Raw genomic sequence first — 15,470 nt, 5'->3', positions numbered from 1 at the left:
TGGGGGATTCTGTAGACACCCATTTGTGTCTCCCCAAAACCAAACCCAGTGATGAGTACCTTTCACGTCAAATCATAATCGAATAAAGCGAAAGTGTGGAAAGCTAAGTGTTGCGGATAGTTTTAATTCTTTTCTCTTCTCTCTGTTTTTGAAAATTTATTTTAAGAAAACAGCCAATCCAATTTGGTTGGTCCATGATATGGGTCCAATAATGGTGTAGTTGGATGGGGATTGACAAGAGCTTTCCAACGATATATTATAAGCCCAATTCCGATGAATATTGAGGAAATTATGGTCAATTTACTAAACTGGGCCCGTTTTGAGCCTTATATGCGGCCCAATGATCTAGGGGAGGGCCTAATATGATTTATCATTCCTAATGCAATTAGGAATGGTTTTAGTCTATTAGAAGGTTCTTTTCATTCCTAATTCAATTAGCATTGATAAATTAACTTTTGTTGACTTTTCAGAGTTTTAATTAAAATCAAAGAGCATTTTTGAGGAAAATACGATTTTATCTTCTTGTACGGCAATTTTTATTTGATTTTAAGAAAACGCGTTGGCGCTGGTTCAGTTTTTCGTGTGCCAGACTCTGTTTTGTTATTTTATCGTTTTGGCTGATTTTCTCTATAAATAACATGCTAAAAACTTCGTTTTCGATAACCAGTTTTAACCAGTTTTCATCAATTCTCATCAATTCTTATTCTCTCTAATATTCACCAACTCTCATCAAGATTCTCTTGATTACTCTCTCTTTCTCTCTCTCTCTTTCTAAACTAGCTTTTTACATACAAAATTCCGCATTTATTAGATCTAGATACACCTAGCCATATTCGAAGTTGCCTTCGCCCTAGACGTGAAAGGTTTAATTTCTGAGGGTTTGGTCCCAAATCTCTCTTTCAATTATTATTTAATTTAATTGTTTTGATTATTATTTTCCTTGAAGTTACTAACATGTGTATTTTGTTATTAGAAAGAGGTACGAGGAATCAAAGTAAGTACTTTAATGGTTTTATTGATGTTATGATATAGAGTTCATGCTTAGGTTGTTATTTTGATTCCTAGTATCATGTCTAGGGTAACTTTAATATCAAGTATGATTAAAAGTACGATGCCTTTTACTTTCTTCCTAATATTTATGATTGTTATTATCATGTTAGGGTTAAAGCTTTGATCTTTAATGTTTAGTGACATGCTAGGGTTTGTTATTAATCTTGTTAGTATCATGCCTAGGATCTTGCTATTATTATGCTTTAACATTATTATGATTATTTTTATGATTTATGATTATAATTGTTATAATTATTGTTATGATGATTATTTTTAAGTATGATTGTTATGGTTATATTTATTATTATGATGATTATAATATTATTATTATGATTATTATTATGTTTCTTGATACTTATATTGTTATTTCTTGATCACACCTTTTTATGCATGTTTAAAGGGAATTTGTACTTGTAATCACGCTTAATAAGATATTTAATAATCTTGTTTAGGGTTAATTTGATTATAATTCAAGTGATCTCCAATAATAGATTTGTTTCTGCATTAAATTCAACCAAAATAGATAAACAGGTTTAGGGTTGCTCCTATTAATTGCATGTTAGTCAGAAAGCGCACATGAATACGATCAGAATAAAGTAGAGGCCTATTATTAGGGCAGGTTCAATCTCTTTTATATTGGATTTGTACCTTCATCCCCGAACCCTTATTTGGTTCAAGACCTTATGGAGTTGACGATCCCTTGGATCGTTAAGGGGTGTAACCTTCACCTCGTGAACGGTTTACAAGTTCCTAAAACTTTTTGGCGACTCTTTTGCTCTATCTTCTTCCCTTTTGGACGCCACCGTACTTTAGTGTATGATCACACTGGGGTTCAAGCTAAGGGGATTAATGCTTGAAATATTCCCCATAGTTAGGTGCGTCTAAGACTCGTGAATGCGGTATTGTATTTCGAAAAGGGAAGGCTTAGAAAGAGGGAGAAAGAAAAAATTTCTAGTTTTGAGAGAGATAATAGAATAGAATTAGATGATTGTTGATGATTAAAAACGGGAAAATAACGCCCCAATTTATAGAGAAAACATCTGAAACGTTTAGAAAAGAGTCTAATTTGACTCGAAGTAAAACAGCCCCTATCGCGATGCGATACGCCTATCGTGACGCGATAGGCTCTTCGCAGCGCGATGGCTCGATCAGGATAAAAATCCTATACGGAGTCCATTTCCTAATATAATTAGATAGTTAAGACTCTGTAATTATCTTAATTAAACTCAGTTTTATCATTTGAAACAATTCTTTTATTCCAAATTAAATTCTTTATCTTTTCTAAATAAAATAAAAGTATAATTATTAATCCTAATTCCATTAGAATTTATAATAACCCTCTAGATTATCCTAGAAAATTAAAGTAATTGCTAATAACTTTAGGAAAGATAATTAATGGGCCTCCAATTGATCATTGGGCTATAAAAATCATTTCGAGCCCAATTTAGTATTTTGGCCAATCATCGGAATTAGGCTTATAATATAATGTTAGAAAGCTCTTTTCAAACCCTATCAAACTACACTATTATTGGAGCCATATCATGGACCAAATTAAATTGAACTAGACGTTTTTTCCTAAATAAGGTGCGAAAATAAATATTTTTTAAAACAGAAAGAAGTATTTTTATTAAAAACAGGTGCATCACAAGGCTCTTTCACATTTCACCTTGTTCGATAATCAAATGACGTGAAAGATATTCTAAACTGAATTGGTTTTTGGGGAGACACAATCAAGTGTCTACAGAAGGCGTCCCTTTAGAAGCATTGCTTTTGCGGAATTTGGACACCTTCCCCTCTTTTGAAGTAGAGGCTGGCTGCATCCTCTTCGACCTTTTGGTGAAAGTGGCCAACTGAAAGAAAACAATTTTAATTTAAGTAAATTCATAATAAAGCGTCCAAGTATGAGTAGGAAGGAAACCCCTTCCAAAATCCCAAGTCGGACGAAGAGCCAAATTGGAGTAGTCCATTTTAAATCAGGAAGTACCCCTCTCCCAACCTATCAACTCGGCACAATAAAAAAAAAAGAAGAAAAAGCAGACGACCAATACCTCCTTAGTTTGTTTTACAGTTGTTGGCGGGCCTTGTACCGAGCTAAGTCAAGCTCGGACATGTCTACATCCCTCTTTTTCTCTAGGTCAAGCATGGCTAGAGCTTCGTCTGTGTAAGAAAAGGGAAAAAGAGTTAGAAAAATTAAGAAATAATTTACTTGTAGATGGCTAAGGTATGAGAGGGGAATGTTTCGGTAAAGGCCGCATGTCGACATAAATACCAGGTCCCTTAGCCAGCCGGACAAGGGAATCCAACTCTTAGGCACGACCATTGACGTGCCGCCCGTAGTCACCCTCCTGACTCCAAAATAGTCAAGTTGGTACGCGTAGTCGGGATGGACAGGTTGCTTGCCCTCGGCCAAGCGGGATGGGAGAAGCATTAAACCTATTCATCTGCAAGTTGAACTCCACGTTCTTTGTTTTAATGTGTTAGAAACGGTTCTTCTAGTCACGCCACTTGGATAGCCGGCCCATCACCACCATATAGTCTTTATTAGTGGTGCATAATATGAACCAACCGTTCGTCACTTTGTCCAGGCAGACCAAGGAGTGCATCTCTTAAAATAATGGGACATCCGGCTTAAAGCTTTGCCTAATGCACGTCACCAATTACTCGAAGATGCTCAACCAGCTATTCAGCATCAGCTGGAAGAGGGCAATGTTGTACTTGTCTAGGAGCTCTTGGACGAACGGGTGAAGAGGGAAGCGGAGTCCCACTTCAAGGGCAACGCGGTACACGCTAAAGTATTGTCACCGCAACCGCTCATCCTCCCAGGCAGCCAAAGAATGAGAGTGCTTTGGAGCCTTGAGCTCATATCCCTCTCCCAGCATAAGGAAGCTCTTGAACTCCACCAGGCCATCATTGAGGAAGCCTAGGGTCGTGTCCCTAATTAGACATGTGTACAGATCTTTAAAATTGTCCGCATTAGCCTCCTCACCGACCTCCTAGGCCCCTTAATTTTCCGCCTCACCTTAATCAGGGTGGGGGTGGCCCCAAACTCTAAGGATAACTGATGTGTCTATTTTATATAGTATTTTACCCCCGTCCCTTGGTCATAATTAGTAGTGTTTTTGGCTCTTTAGAGCCACTTTTATTACTAATTGGTATTTTCTAGTGTTTTCGTAGATTTGGTTGACTTTTTCAGGGATTTATACTTTTGGAGTATTTTTCTGAGATATTTTGGAGCAATCACGAACATTGGAGAAGCACGACCAGATTTTATAGCCCAGGGTCGGTTAGAGTCATCGAACCGGTGATTAAGGGCTTGGTATGTGTGATACCGGGGCATTTGGACCGAGTATTCAAGACACGAAGAGGAACCCTAGATTGGCTTAAAGAATTGGAGCACAATCGTAGTTCAAATTGTGGCCCAAGAGAGCCGCCCGGCCAAAAAGGCTGGCGCCCGGAGGCGCGCCTGGCCGGGCGGGAGAAGCAAAGGCTGGCGCCCAAAGGCGAGCCCGATCGGGTGGTTCCTCGCCCGATCGGGCGCGTGTTATTGTTAGGAGACGATTAGCGTCGTTTAAGTTTGTTTTAGTTTAGGATTCTTACGGAGTATAAATACTTCCCCGTAAAACGAATTTAGTACTTCCTTACCTTCTTTTTACTCTTTCTTAATTTTTCTAAGACTTTCTCTCTCTAACTCTTTTCTCTCTCCTCTTAAACTCTTAGTATTATTATCTCTCTATATAACTCTTGGTTTAATTTCAGTAATTTATTCTCTTTCTTTGATCATGTCTCCTCTAATTGTCTTGATTAGTTTAGTTTTAATTATGTGTGAGTAGTTTTATTTCTAGGGTTTATGGGGATCCATAAATAATATGAAGGGGTAATTTATTGTTGTTAATTATCAATGCTAGATTAATTTCCTATTGATTGATTTAATGCTTTGTGACTAGATTAGGCCTGATCTTTTATGCATGAGTTTGACAATATTGATTCGAGATTCGACAGATGAGAATTAATATTTAGGTCTAGTTTCAATAGGCAGGTTAATTTATAAATGGTTAAGTCGAGATTCGAGAGATGATATTTAATACCGGTAGATTAATTCTGTGATTGTAATACGTAGCGAAAGCCCTTTACAATCTAGTTAATTGATGCATTGATGATTGACTATTATTGATTATTGGTATTGCATGATAATTTCTTATTAAATTGTTTTAACGCTTTAAAATTGCGGCTTGTAAAAGTATAGCAATATTGAATTAATGAATCGAGCAGATGTTAATTTGATATTAAAGTCTATTTTCAATAGGAACTTAGATCTAGTAAATTGCGAGAGCCTGTTAGATCTATGTTGGTTAATAAATTGCGAGAGCCTGTTAATCATGTTATTTATGCAATGTCAATGATTGATTATTATGTTTTACCCTGGAGTATTATTTATTGGTGAACCTATGCCCTAGATCCTTTTATATATTGTTTTCTCCCTATTCTCAATCTTAGTAGTTTAGTTTCTTATTCAATTATAAATATTGGTTACTTCATAATCTTGATTATTTTAGTTAATTAGGAATAAAAAGATCCGTTTCTCTGTGGATTCGACCCTACTTCCCTATCTACATTAGTTAGAGGATTTAGGTATTACTTTTGATTTGGGGATACGACTTTACCCTATCAAAATTTGGCGCCGTTGCTGGGGAAATGGTTTTATTTTTATTTCTAATTATTATTAGAGTCTAGATTATTTTGTTTTATTTTTTTTATTTTTTTTTATTTTTTTTATGAGTTGAAAATATCCATGCTTACGTCACTACAAGAATTATATAATTTTTATGCAGCACCTAACTACTGTAGTTGTCAACGTCTTTGTCATGAAAATCCTGAATGCCCTTATAGTGAGTTTTTTGTGCGTGCTCTGGATGATTTTAGAGTCTTTCCATATACATATGATCATATTCGGAAACAATTAGTTGCTAATGAAAGTTATTGGAAGGCTCTTGGTGAAAAAGTTTACGCACACTATAATAATACGAATGTTATTGAGGATGAATAACCCGTTATAGAATTTGTGGTTGAAAAATCATTAGTTGACGAATCGGTGGTTGAAAAATCATTAGTTGTAGAAACGGTGGTTGAAAATTCCTTTGTTGATAATGAGGTTATTCTTAAGGGTGGAATTTTCAAGTCATTATTGGATGATAAAGACAATGACTACCTCCATGTTCGTTCAATTAATTCTAAAATTTTAGCGGAGGAAGTAGAAGGTTGTGGTGTATTTTCATATCCCTCTTTTGATTTTTCTTTCTACCTTGAGTTCTCTTTTTGTGCTCCTAACTTTTTCTTTGTAGGGATAAATGTGCTTGCTATTAAACCCTATATAGTGCTTAATGAAATGTTTGCAGGAGCGTTTGATACGTTACTCAAGGCATTGAATTCTTCCGATTGAGAGAAGGAGTATGGTCGAGCGGGACCTTGATAAACTAGCGCTTTGCGGGAGGCAACCCGTATTTTGTTGCTTTTTATTTAGTTTTTTTTTTTAATTTTTTTGTTTGTGTGTATTCTTTTTGTTTTGTTTTAGAGAGGTAGAGGAGAGTATAACTTATATTTGTGGGGGTGTGATTTTGTGCAGAGATACTAGAAAAGTTGAGAAAATATCGAAGGGCTAAAGGAATCCCGGGGCAATTAGCAGCAGTAAGCTTCCCCGTCAAATCAGTAGCACGGGCCCGATCGGGCGCGCGCACGCGTCAGCAAACTTAGTCAACTTCGACAGGTCATACCTTTTGCGTTTCTTATCCGATTTTTACGTGTGACCTTTCGTTGGAAAGCTCTTCAAGTCTAGTTTCCAATGCAATTAGAATCACTGTATTATCAATTATATATAAAACCTTATGATCAGAATAGTGCACCTGACTCAAATTTAAACTTTTTCCCACTAACACTTTGTTTCTTTCTTGTCCAATTTTGTTCCAAAGAGATGCATTGCAATCCTCGAGGCTTTGGTGACATTGATGTGGTGATGATGAAGAGTAGTCACCTTGACTACTAGCTTCCCTTTAAGACAATGAGGACATTGTCTGATTTAGCTTGGGGGGAGGTTCTCGTGTTTGTATGGTACATCTTTCACACTCTCTCTTCTCTTTTTATTTTTATTTTTCTTAGTATAGATTTTATTACTTTCTTAGGTTAGTTTTGTTCCAATGAATTGTAAATTATGCTTTCCTGTGCCACTTACTTGAGAAAAATTGTTTTGATTCCTGGTATTTGATGATAAGCATTGTGGATTAGTTGATCATGATTTGATGTTTGATTGCCTTGAAACCTTAACATGCGTCAAGTTTGTCCAACTACTTGTGAATATAGTGCTTGACTAGTTGATTTGGTTAGGAATGTGTGATATTTCCATAGTTCCTGGTATGTTAATGAATTTGAGTATTGATTTACAACTATAAGTAATGTTTATATGATTCATTATTATGCACATTGAGGAGGACGAAGGCATTTGTTCTTTTAGGTAGCCTCCAGATGATTGTAGATACATTTGTTCCCTTCTTGCTACCCATATTGTTGCCTTGACTTTTTGTTATTTTATTAGCCATATTACAAGCCTATTTTGCCCCATTGGTTACTAGTCCCAAGCTTGGCTTGGGGGAGCTATTAGTGAGTGAGGTGAGGGAGTTTGTAGTGTGCTTATTATTTGCACAATTTGGCTGGGCTTTTGAGAAGTTATTTTGTTTTTGATCATGTTTATTTTTTATGAGTTTGATAGTTATATTTTCTTGAAAAAATAAAGTATGATGTTATGAAAAAAACAAGAGAAGTTCAAGAAAAAAAATGTAAAAAAATAAGTGAACTTCAAAAGAAAAGAAAGAAAAAATGTTCAAATGTTCTAGTTAGAGGTTGATCAAAAGGAAAAATAAGAGCTTCAATGGAAAATTCAAGTTTGGAAAATAAAGTTTGTTTATTCACTCTACTTCTTCATTATTATATCTTATGAGTGAAATTGTAAGTGTTGGGATTATTTATTATGATTGGAATATATAGGGTTGATATTAGAGTTGGTTATGTAGGAGATGTTGATCATTATTTATTTTGATCATGGCTTTATTAGGATTTGCTCCCTTAAGCATAGCTTTTATCTCACTTGTTTCCAAATGATTCCTACCCTTTACCCTAGCCTTACATTACAAGTTTTAAAGACATTCCGACCTTTGTGCATAGAGTTGTATGAATGTGAAAGTGTTGTTTGTCAATGCAAGTTATGATTTGACATATTTCGAGTCAACTAGTAGGAGTGAGCGTTCATTGTTTTATACACACGAGAGTGTGAGTTGGGAGGGCATTGTTCACATAAAGGGGTTGGATGGAGAGCGATCGAGTACATCTTTTACTCGCCACAAATATGAGAGTTGAGTGTATGAGCACTAGTCTTGAATTCTATATACTCTTGTGGTTTGCTTTATTTGAAAATTGTTAGGGAAGATTGGTAATTAGATGGATTTGATTGGTTGACTTTGAAGCATGCTTATTTGATTTACCCTGTATCGTTTGTGCTTGATTTTTACTTTTCGGGGTGAAGCATATTTATTGATTCATTGATGAGATCTTTGCTTAGGGACAAGCAAAGGTTTGGCTTGGGAGAGTTTGATGTGTCTATTTTATATAGTATTTTACCCTCGTCCCTTGGTCATAATTAGTAGTGTTTTTGGCTCTTTAGAGCCACTTATATTACTAATTGGTGTTTTCTAGTGTTTTCGTAGATTTGGTTGACTTTTGCAGGGATTTATACTTTTTGAGTAGTTTTCTGAGATATTTTGGAGCAATCACGAACATTGGAGAAGCACGACCGGATTTTATAGCCCAGGGCCGGTTAGAGCCATCGAACCGGTGATTAAGGGCTTGGTATGTGTCATACCGGGGCATTTGGACCGAGTATTCAAGACCCAAAGAGTAACCCCATATTGGCCCAAAGAATTGGAGCCCAATCGTAGTTCAAATTGTTGCCCAAGAGAGCCGCCCGGCCAAAAAGGCTGGCACCCGGAGGCGCGCCCGTCCGGGCGGGAGAAGCAAAGGTCAGCGCCCGGCAAAAGAGGCTGGCGCCCGAAGGCGCGCTCGGCCGGGCGAGGGAAGCAAAGGCTGGCGCCCGAAGGCGAGCCCGATCGGGTGGTTCCTCGCCCGATCGGGCGCGTGTTATTGTTAGGAGACGATTAGCGTCGTTTAAGTTTGTTTTAGTTTAGGATTCTTACGGAGTATAAATACTTCTCCGTAAAACGAATTTAGTACTTCTTTACCTTCTTTTTACTCTTTCTTAATTTTTCTAAGACTTTCTCTCTCTAACTCTTTTCTCTCTCCTCTTAAACTCTTAGTATTATTTTCTCTATATATAACTCTTGGTTTAATTTCAGTAATTTATTCTCTTTCTTTGATCATGTCTCCTCTAATTGTCTTGATTAGTTTAGTTTTAATTATGTGTGAGTAGTTTTATTTCTAGGGTTTATGGGGATCCATAAATAATATGAAGGGGTAATTTATTGTTGTTAATTATCAATGCTAGATTAATTTCCTATTGATTGATTAATGCTCTGTGACTAGATTAGGCCTGATCTTTTATGCATGAGTTGACAATATTGATTCGAGATTCGACAGATGAGAATTAATATTTAGGTCTAGTTTCAATAGGCAGGTTAATTTATAAATGGTTAAGTCGAGATTCGAGAGATGATATTTAATACCGGTAGATTAATTCTGTGATTGTAATACGTAGCGAAAGCCCTTTACAATCTAGTTAATTGATGCATTGATGATTGACTATTATTGATTATTGGTATTGCATGATAATTTCTTATTGAATTGTTTTAACGCTTTAAAATTGCGGCTTGTAAAAGTATAGCAATATTGAATTAATGAATCGAGCAGATGTTAATTTGATATTAAAGTCTATTTTCAATAGGAACTTAGATCTAGTAAATTGCGAGAGCCTGTTAGATCTCTGTTGGTTAATAAATTGCGAGAGCCTGTTAATCATGTTATTTATGCAATGTCAATGATTGATTATTATGTTTTACCCTGGAGTATTATTTATTGGTGAACCTATGCCCTAGATCCTTTTATATATTGTTTTCTCCCTATTCTCAATCTTAGTAGTTTAGTTTCTTATTCAATTATAAATATTGGTTACTTCATAATCTAGATTAGTTTAGTTAATTAGGAATAAAAAGATCCGTTTCTCTGTGGATTCGACCCTACTTCCCTATCTACATTAGTTAGAGGATTTAGGTATTACTTTTGATTTGGGGATACGACTTTACCCTGTCAATAACAAAGTGTCTAATTCAGCAGCCTCGACCGAGCTCCTAGTCTAAGAGCCCCGGTCGCCCTCGGAGATAAAAACTCCCTCCGGAACCAAGGGTCCTTTACCTTTATCCTTCCTCCTGAAACCCGCCTGATTTCCAGGAGGAGGAGCACTGCGAGATGGCAAGTCGGTTGGTTCAAAAATCACTATGCCTAGGCCTGGCTGACCTAGTAGTTTGTGAAAGGGGTAGTTTAGAAATTCGAGCGGACGCCCCAACGTCCACCTGAGAAGAAGATGGAAGTTATCTAAAAGACTACAATTGGGTCGGATCTATGACCGAGTTGCGAATTGAGGAAAGCAATGACCCGAAGTCTGCTCGGTCGCTTCCCTGATAAAAGAGATGCCTTGCCTTTGACACTCTTCGAATGAGGCAATCACTTCGACCGCCGGGCATTCTCCCCATCTGTGTTACTCGGATCATAAGGGACCCTTAGGTTTACTAGACTGTCGCCTGGATTTCTAGCGATGTACTTGTCATACGTCTGCATAGTCCGAGCCATTTGCGACTGTAGGGACAGAGAAGAATACGTGGATATCAGTTGGTACACAATAGAAATGCACCCACTTTACGAGGGAGACGACTCGTCCCCGTCCACTTTAGACTCCTCAGTCCTAGGTGAACGGCCGACCTCATGTGGAGAAACGGACAAAGTTGAGTATTGAGCCAGATTTAAAAACAAAAAAGAAATGCAAAGCAAAGAAAAAGAGGAAGAAAAAGGGGGGCAGACGGTTACCTTTGTCCGTGTAGAAAACTTAGGATAATCTCGAAGGTTGACCGGAAAATTCAAAGACTCTGACCGGAAACCTCTAACGTACGGCGAAGCTCTTGAAGATTTAAGGAAGAAATTACTTTCTCTCTCTAAAAGCTCTAACTTCTCTCCAGAACTTTCAAAGTTCTAATGTAAAAAAAAAAAGAAGTCAAATATCCTATATTTATATTCAAAAGTTATGGGGGCAAAATGGTAATTCAGTTTTTTCCGCTTAAGAATTTGAATGGTTACTTTTTGAAAAAGTTAGCCTTGAATTCAAATTGTTAAAAACCAATTTCGTCACTCTAAACAGAAGGGAAGGCGAACAGGCTGACAGCAAGTCAAAATAGACGTCCAGGTCAGCAGAATCCAAATCGTTGTCCCGAAAACCCAAACAATAGGTGTCCTCCCTAAAAGGATAGTCGGCCTTCTGCGTCCGACTAACCTCAAGACCCAAAAGAGTCCAAATACAGGGATCACAGGCTAACTAGACCAAGCGTCCAGCTAAAGAGAGAAATCCCCAGATAAGACGAACGGTGATGTCCGTATACCACAGCAATGCCCAAAACTTCTACAAATATATACTCGGGCATATCCGGACGATTAGAAAGTCAAAGGAGGCGACCCATAGAGTACGAGCCACCCCCTCTGAGGGGAAAATGTTTACGGTAAAAAAGACCAATCCATAGTGACACGTGGCCCAATTGAAGGGTGACACGTGTTACTATAGGAACATGACACGTATGTAAGCCCTGCTAAGAGAACTTGAAAACCAGAGAAAAGGGCATCCTTACATTATGATGCCCAAATCCCGAGAAAGCCGCAAAACGACGCCCCCCAAGGACACGTGTCCATGCCTGATTGCGCCGCCAATCTGAAAAATGTCATTTTGGGGTAATAACCCTAAAAAGCACAAAAACCCACCCCTATAAATACCCCAATCATTCATGATGGGAGGGGTGGATTGGGTAAAGGCTACACATACAATTGTTGTATGTGGTCCCTACATACAACTCTAATTTTTCATGTTTCTATTAGCTAAAATAGTAGGCACAAGTTCCATTAAATTCAATTTATATTTGACTCCTAATTTTCACCCATTTTTTTGTTGATGTGTCAAATTTCTAATGGTGTTGTATGTAGAAATAACATACAATGATTGTATGTGTATCAGCTCTCGGTGGATTTGTGACATAAAATTCAATAGAGGATTATAAACAACTCTAACTTCTCTCTACTTTCTCTCTCTAGCTTTTCTGATTTTAGGTTTCTAACTTAACCAACGGAGGCAAATATTCCGTCAACTGAATATTCGTGTTTTGTAGGTGTACAGGCCATTTGTCAGAAGAACGTGACCAGTGTCCCAGGGGAAATCACAAAATCACCCAAGGTTTTTTCTTTTTGTTTTTGTTTCCCGGCGATGGGAGAGGGAAGGGAGGAGAGTGGTTTAGGGGCGGGGGGTGATCGGCTGTGTGTGTTTGGGGATTGGGAGGACCGGCTGGCCATTTTCGGATTGTTAGGGAGGTGATTGACCGGTTTTTGAAAGGAATGGTGTCCTTCGAACAAGTGTATTATTCTGATAGCGGGTTCAGAATTATTAGAAAGCTAATATATTCAGCAAGGTCAAGTGATCGGAATGCCTGGGTGGAGGCCGCTTCCGATCAATAATATTAATGTATAATTAATATTACAGCTTAATCTTGATTGAACCCTTCGGGTCACACCCTAGCAAATATACCAACCGACTCGACGAATTAATTCGGAAGAAATTAATTCATCGCCCGTGTATTAAATATTTAGACGTCGAAAAATCGAGCTTAGAGCGTCAGAAGTCTAGTCAAATTAATAAAAGACGAGACACGAAAATAATAAATCAACAAGACCAAAATACCCCTAGCATCGGAATGCCCCGAGCAAACCGAGTGTTAGGGGCATTTGGTATAGCATAGTGGCTAGCATGCGCACCAAGCCGAGCCTAGGCTGGCTGGTGTGTGCTAACGCACCAATGCTAGCATCGCATGCTAGCAGCGCTGGCCAACGCGCGCAAGGAGCATCGGCACTTAGCAGCAACCCGCATCCTTGATGCGCGGCTTGCTGGCCGAGTGCACAAGTAGCCCGCACAAGCCGTGCTGGGCTTGCTGGCCAGCAGCGCCAAGCAGCCCGCACGCTTGTGATGGGCCTGCTGGCAGCCCACCTTGGGTGCCTTGGTGCCCAAGTGTGGTGCCATGTGGAGCATTTTAAGAGGAGGCTTGAGGAATGAGGTGGCCGGTTTTTGGAGAGGGAGTGGGGAGCAAGTTTGGTCCCCCCCTCCTCCAAATGGTCCTCACCTAACCTCTCTCATGAGCTTGCCACTTGTTGATTTATTACTAGTTTTATTATTTATTTTATTTTATCATTAAAATAAAATGGAAAAATCAAATTCTCCCACATTGATGGAAGAGATTTTTCACTCTCTAGTTTTCCCTATAAATGCCCAAGTTGGGGTATTGAGAAAATCACTTGAGTGAGAGTTGAAAAAGGCATCACCATTGTGAAAACCTTTGAATTCATTTAATCACTCGGGTTTTGGTTGGACCTTGCTAACTCCAAGGTAGCGGACCTAAAAAGTCGGTGTTCGTCCTTTGTGGGTGGATACCGTTGGAGGCTCGGTATTTTCGGAGCTAAAGATTTCAAGTAAGAGCCCATTAGGTCGGGCGAAGCACGCGTCAAAGGTAAATTCCGATTTTATCCTTTTATGTTTATTTGTTATGCTTTATGGTTTTAGTAATTGAGAGTGGTTCTTTGGGTCGGGGTCGTTTCCACGCTAAGTTGGACTTACCAAACCCCAACAGTTTTTACGGTGGGGGTTGGTTGGGATCTTACGGTGGAGGTGGCTGGGTTTTGACGGTGGAGATGGCTGGGAATTTTCAACTTTTAAATTTTTTTTATTTTTTAAACATTAGGCGAATCATGTGCTGACATATGGCTATTTTTTTTTTTTAAAAAAAAAAAAAAAAAAAAAAAAAAAAAAAAAAAAAAAAAAAAAAAACTTTTCAGCAGGTAACTAGTTTTTGGGTCTATTGGAGGTAAATTGACCCAATAGTTAGGATTATTAAAAAAATAAACTTTAGTTGGGATTATTAGAATTAAATCGGTAATAATTGAGATTATTAAAGTGTATTTTTCCTACACTATCAATGACTCATGAATTCAACTCAATGGTTGTAGAATCAAAAACGACAATTAGACAATTCACAATCCATTTATGAATTTTACTAATCATTTTAGCATATCACTTTTTAATTCTCTCATCATAACTAATATCCAATAGTGTGCTTACGGTATTTGAATTTTTTTTTTCTCTCTCTAGAAACGAGAGCTCCCCTCACTAAAAGTGAGTCCTTCCTAGCATTGCTAGAGTTCATCAAGCTTCAAGCTTGGAGGTGCTACATGCATGCAGATTTGTTTCCTCCCCTCTGATTTATTTTATTAGGTGGGTAAGATTTTTAATAGCTCCCTCTAGGTAGGAGATGCTGCAATCTTTTGCTTCTGATTTGGATTAGCTTCCTTATTTTCCTTTGTCCAAAAGTATTTCTTGGTTTTACAAAAAACTCCTCGGCTTCTGATTAAAGGCTAGAGCCTTTCTCATTCTTTTTCTCTTCTCAAGAAAGCTGAGCCGCCCCTGCTGTTCATGCAACCAATACAATCACAACATTAATTGCTCTGAATTTATGCTAAGGTAGTAGGTATAGCTAGAGACGGCTATTCTCTGTTTAGTGTTTATTCTCCCAATCTTCCTGTTCCCCACGCTCAGACCTCTCATTTTCCCAAGAACTTCTGGTTTGAGTATAAATGGGAAAGAAGTTGCAGCAAGAATAACTTAACTTCTCATTCCTTTTTTCTGTCTTTTTCTCCCCCTGTCTTCTCTGTTTATTCTCTTCTTAACTCCTTCTCATTCATTCTTCTTGTCTTTAATATGAGTAATAGCAGTCAGTCACCTAATGCTCTTAATGAGCATGAATTCAGGGATCTAAGAGGGGGACCTCTAATTGCCAACCCTCCAGATTTCGATGTAGAAAACATCAATATAAATTTCAATTTGAGCGTGATAAGGCTGTTTGTAGGACCCTGTCCCCCCTGCTTCTTTGGTGCAACAAATAGTGAATGTGAGGTGGATAAGGAGTGGGGAAATTAGGGTCTACATATCGAGACCCTATTTCTTATTTGAGTGCAGTAGAAGTGAAGATCAACATGCGTTGATTCGGGTTGGTACTGCAACTATTGACGGAAGGCTCATTAACTTCAGGCAACATCAAATTGAGTACGTACCACAACAAATGAGTTTCTCTCTA

Source organism: Chenopodium quinoa, unplaced genomic scaffold (assembly GCF_001683475.1).
Source record: "Chenopodium quinoa cultivar QQ74 unplaced genomic scaffold, ASM168347v1, whole genome shotgun sequence".
Lineage (NCBI taxonomy): Eukaryota > Viridiplantae > Streptophyta > Magnoliopsida > Caryophyllales > Amaranthaceae > Chenopodium > Chenopodium quinoa.
This window is presented reverse-complemented; position numbering follows the sequence as displayed.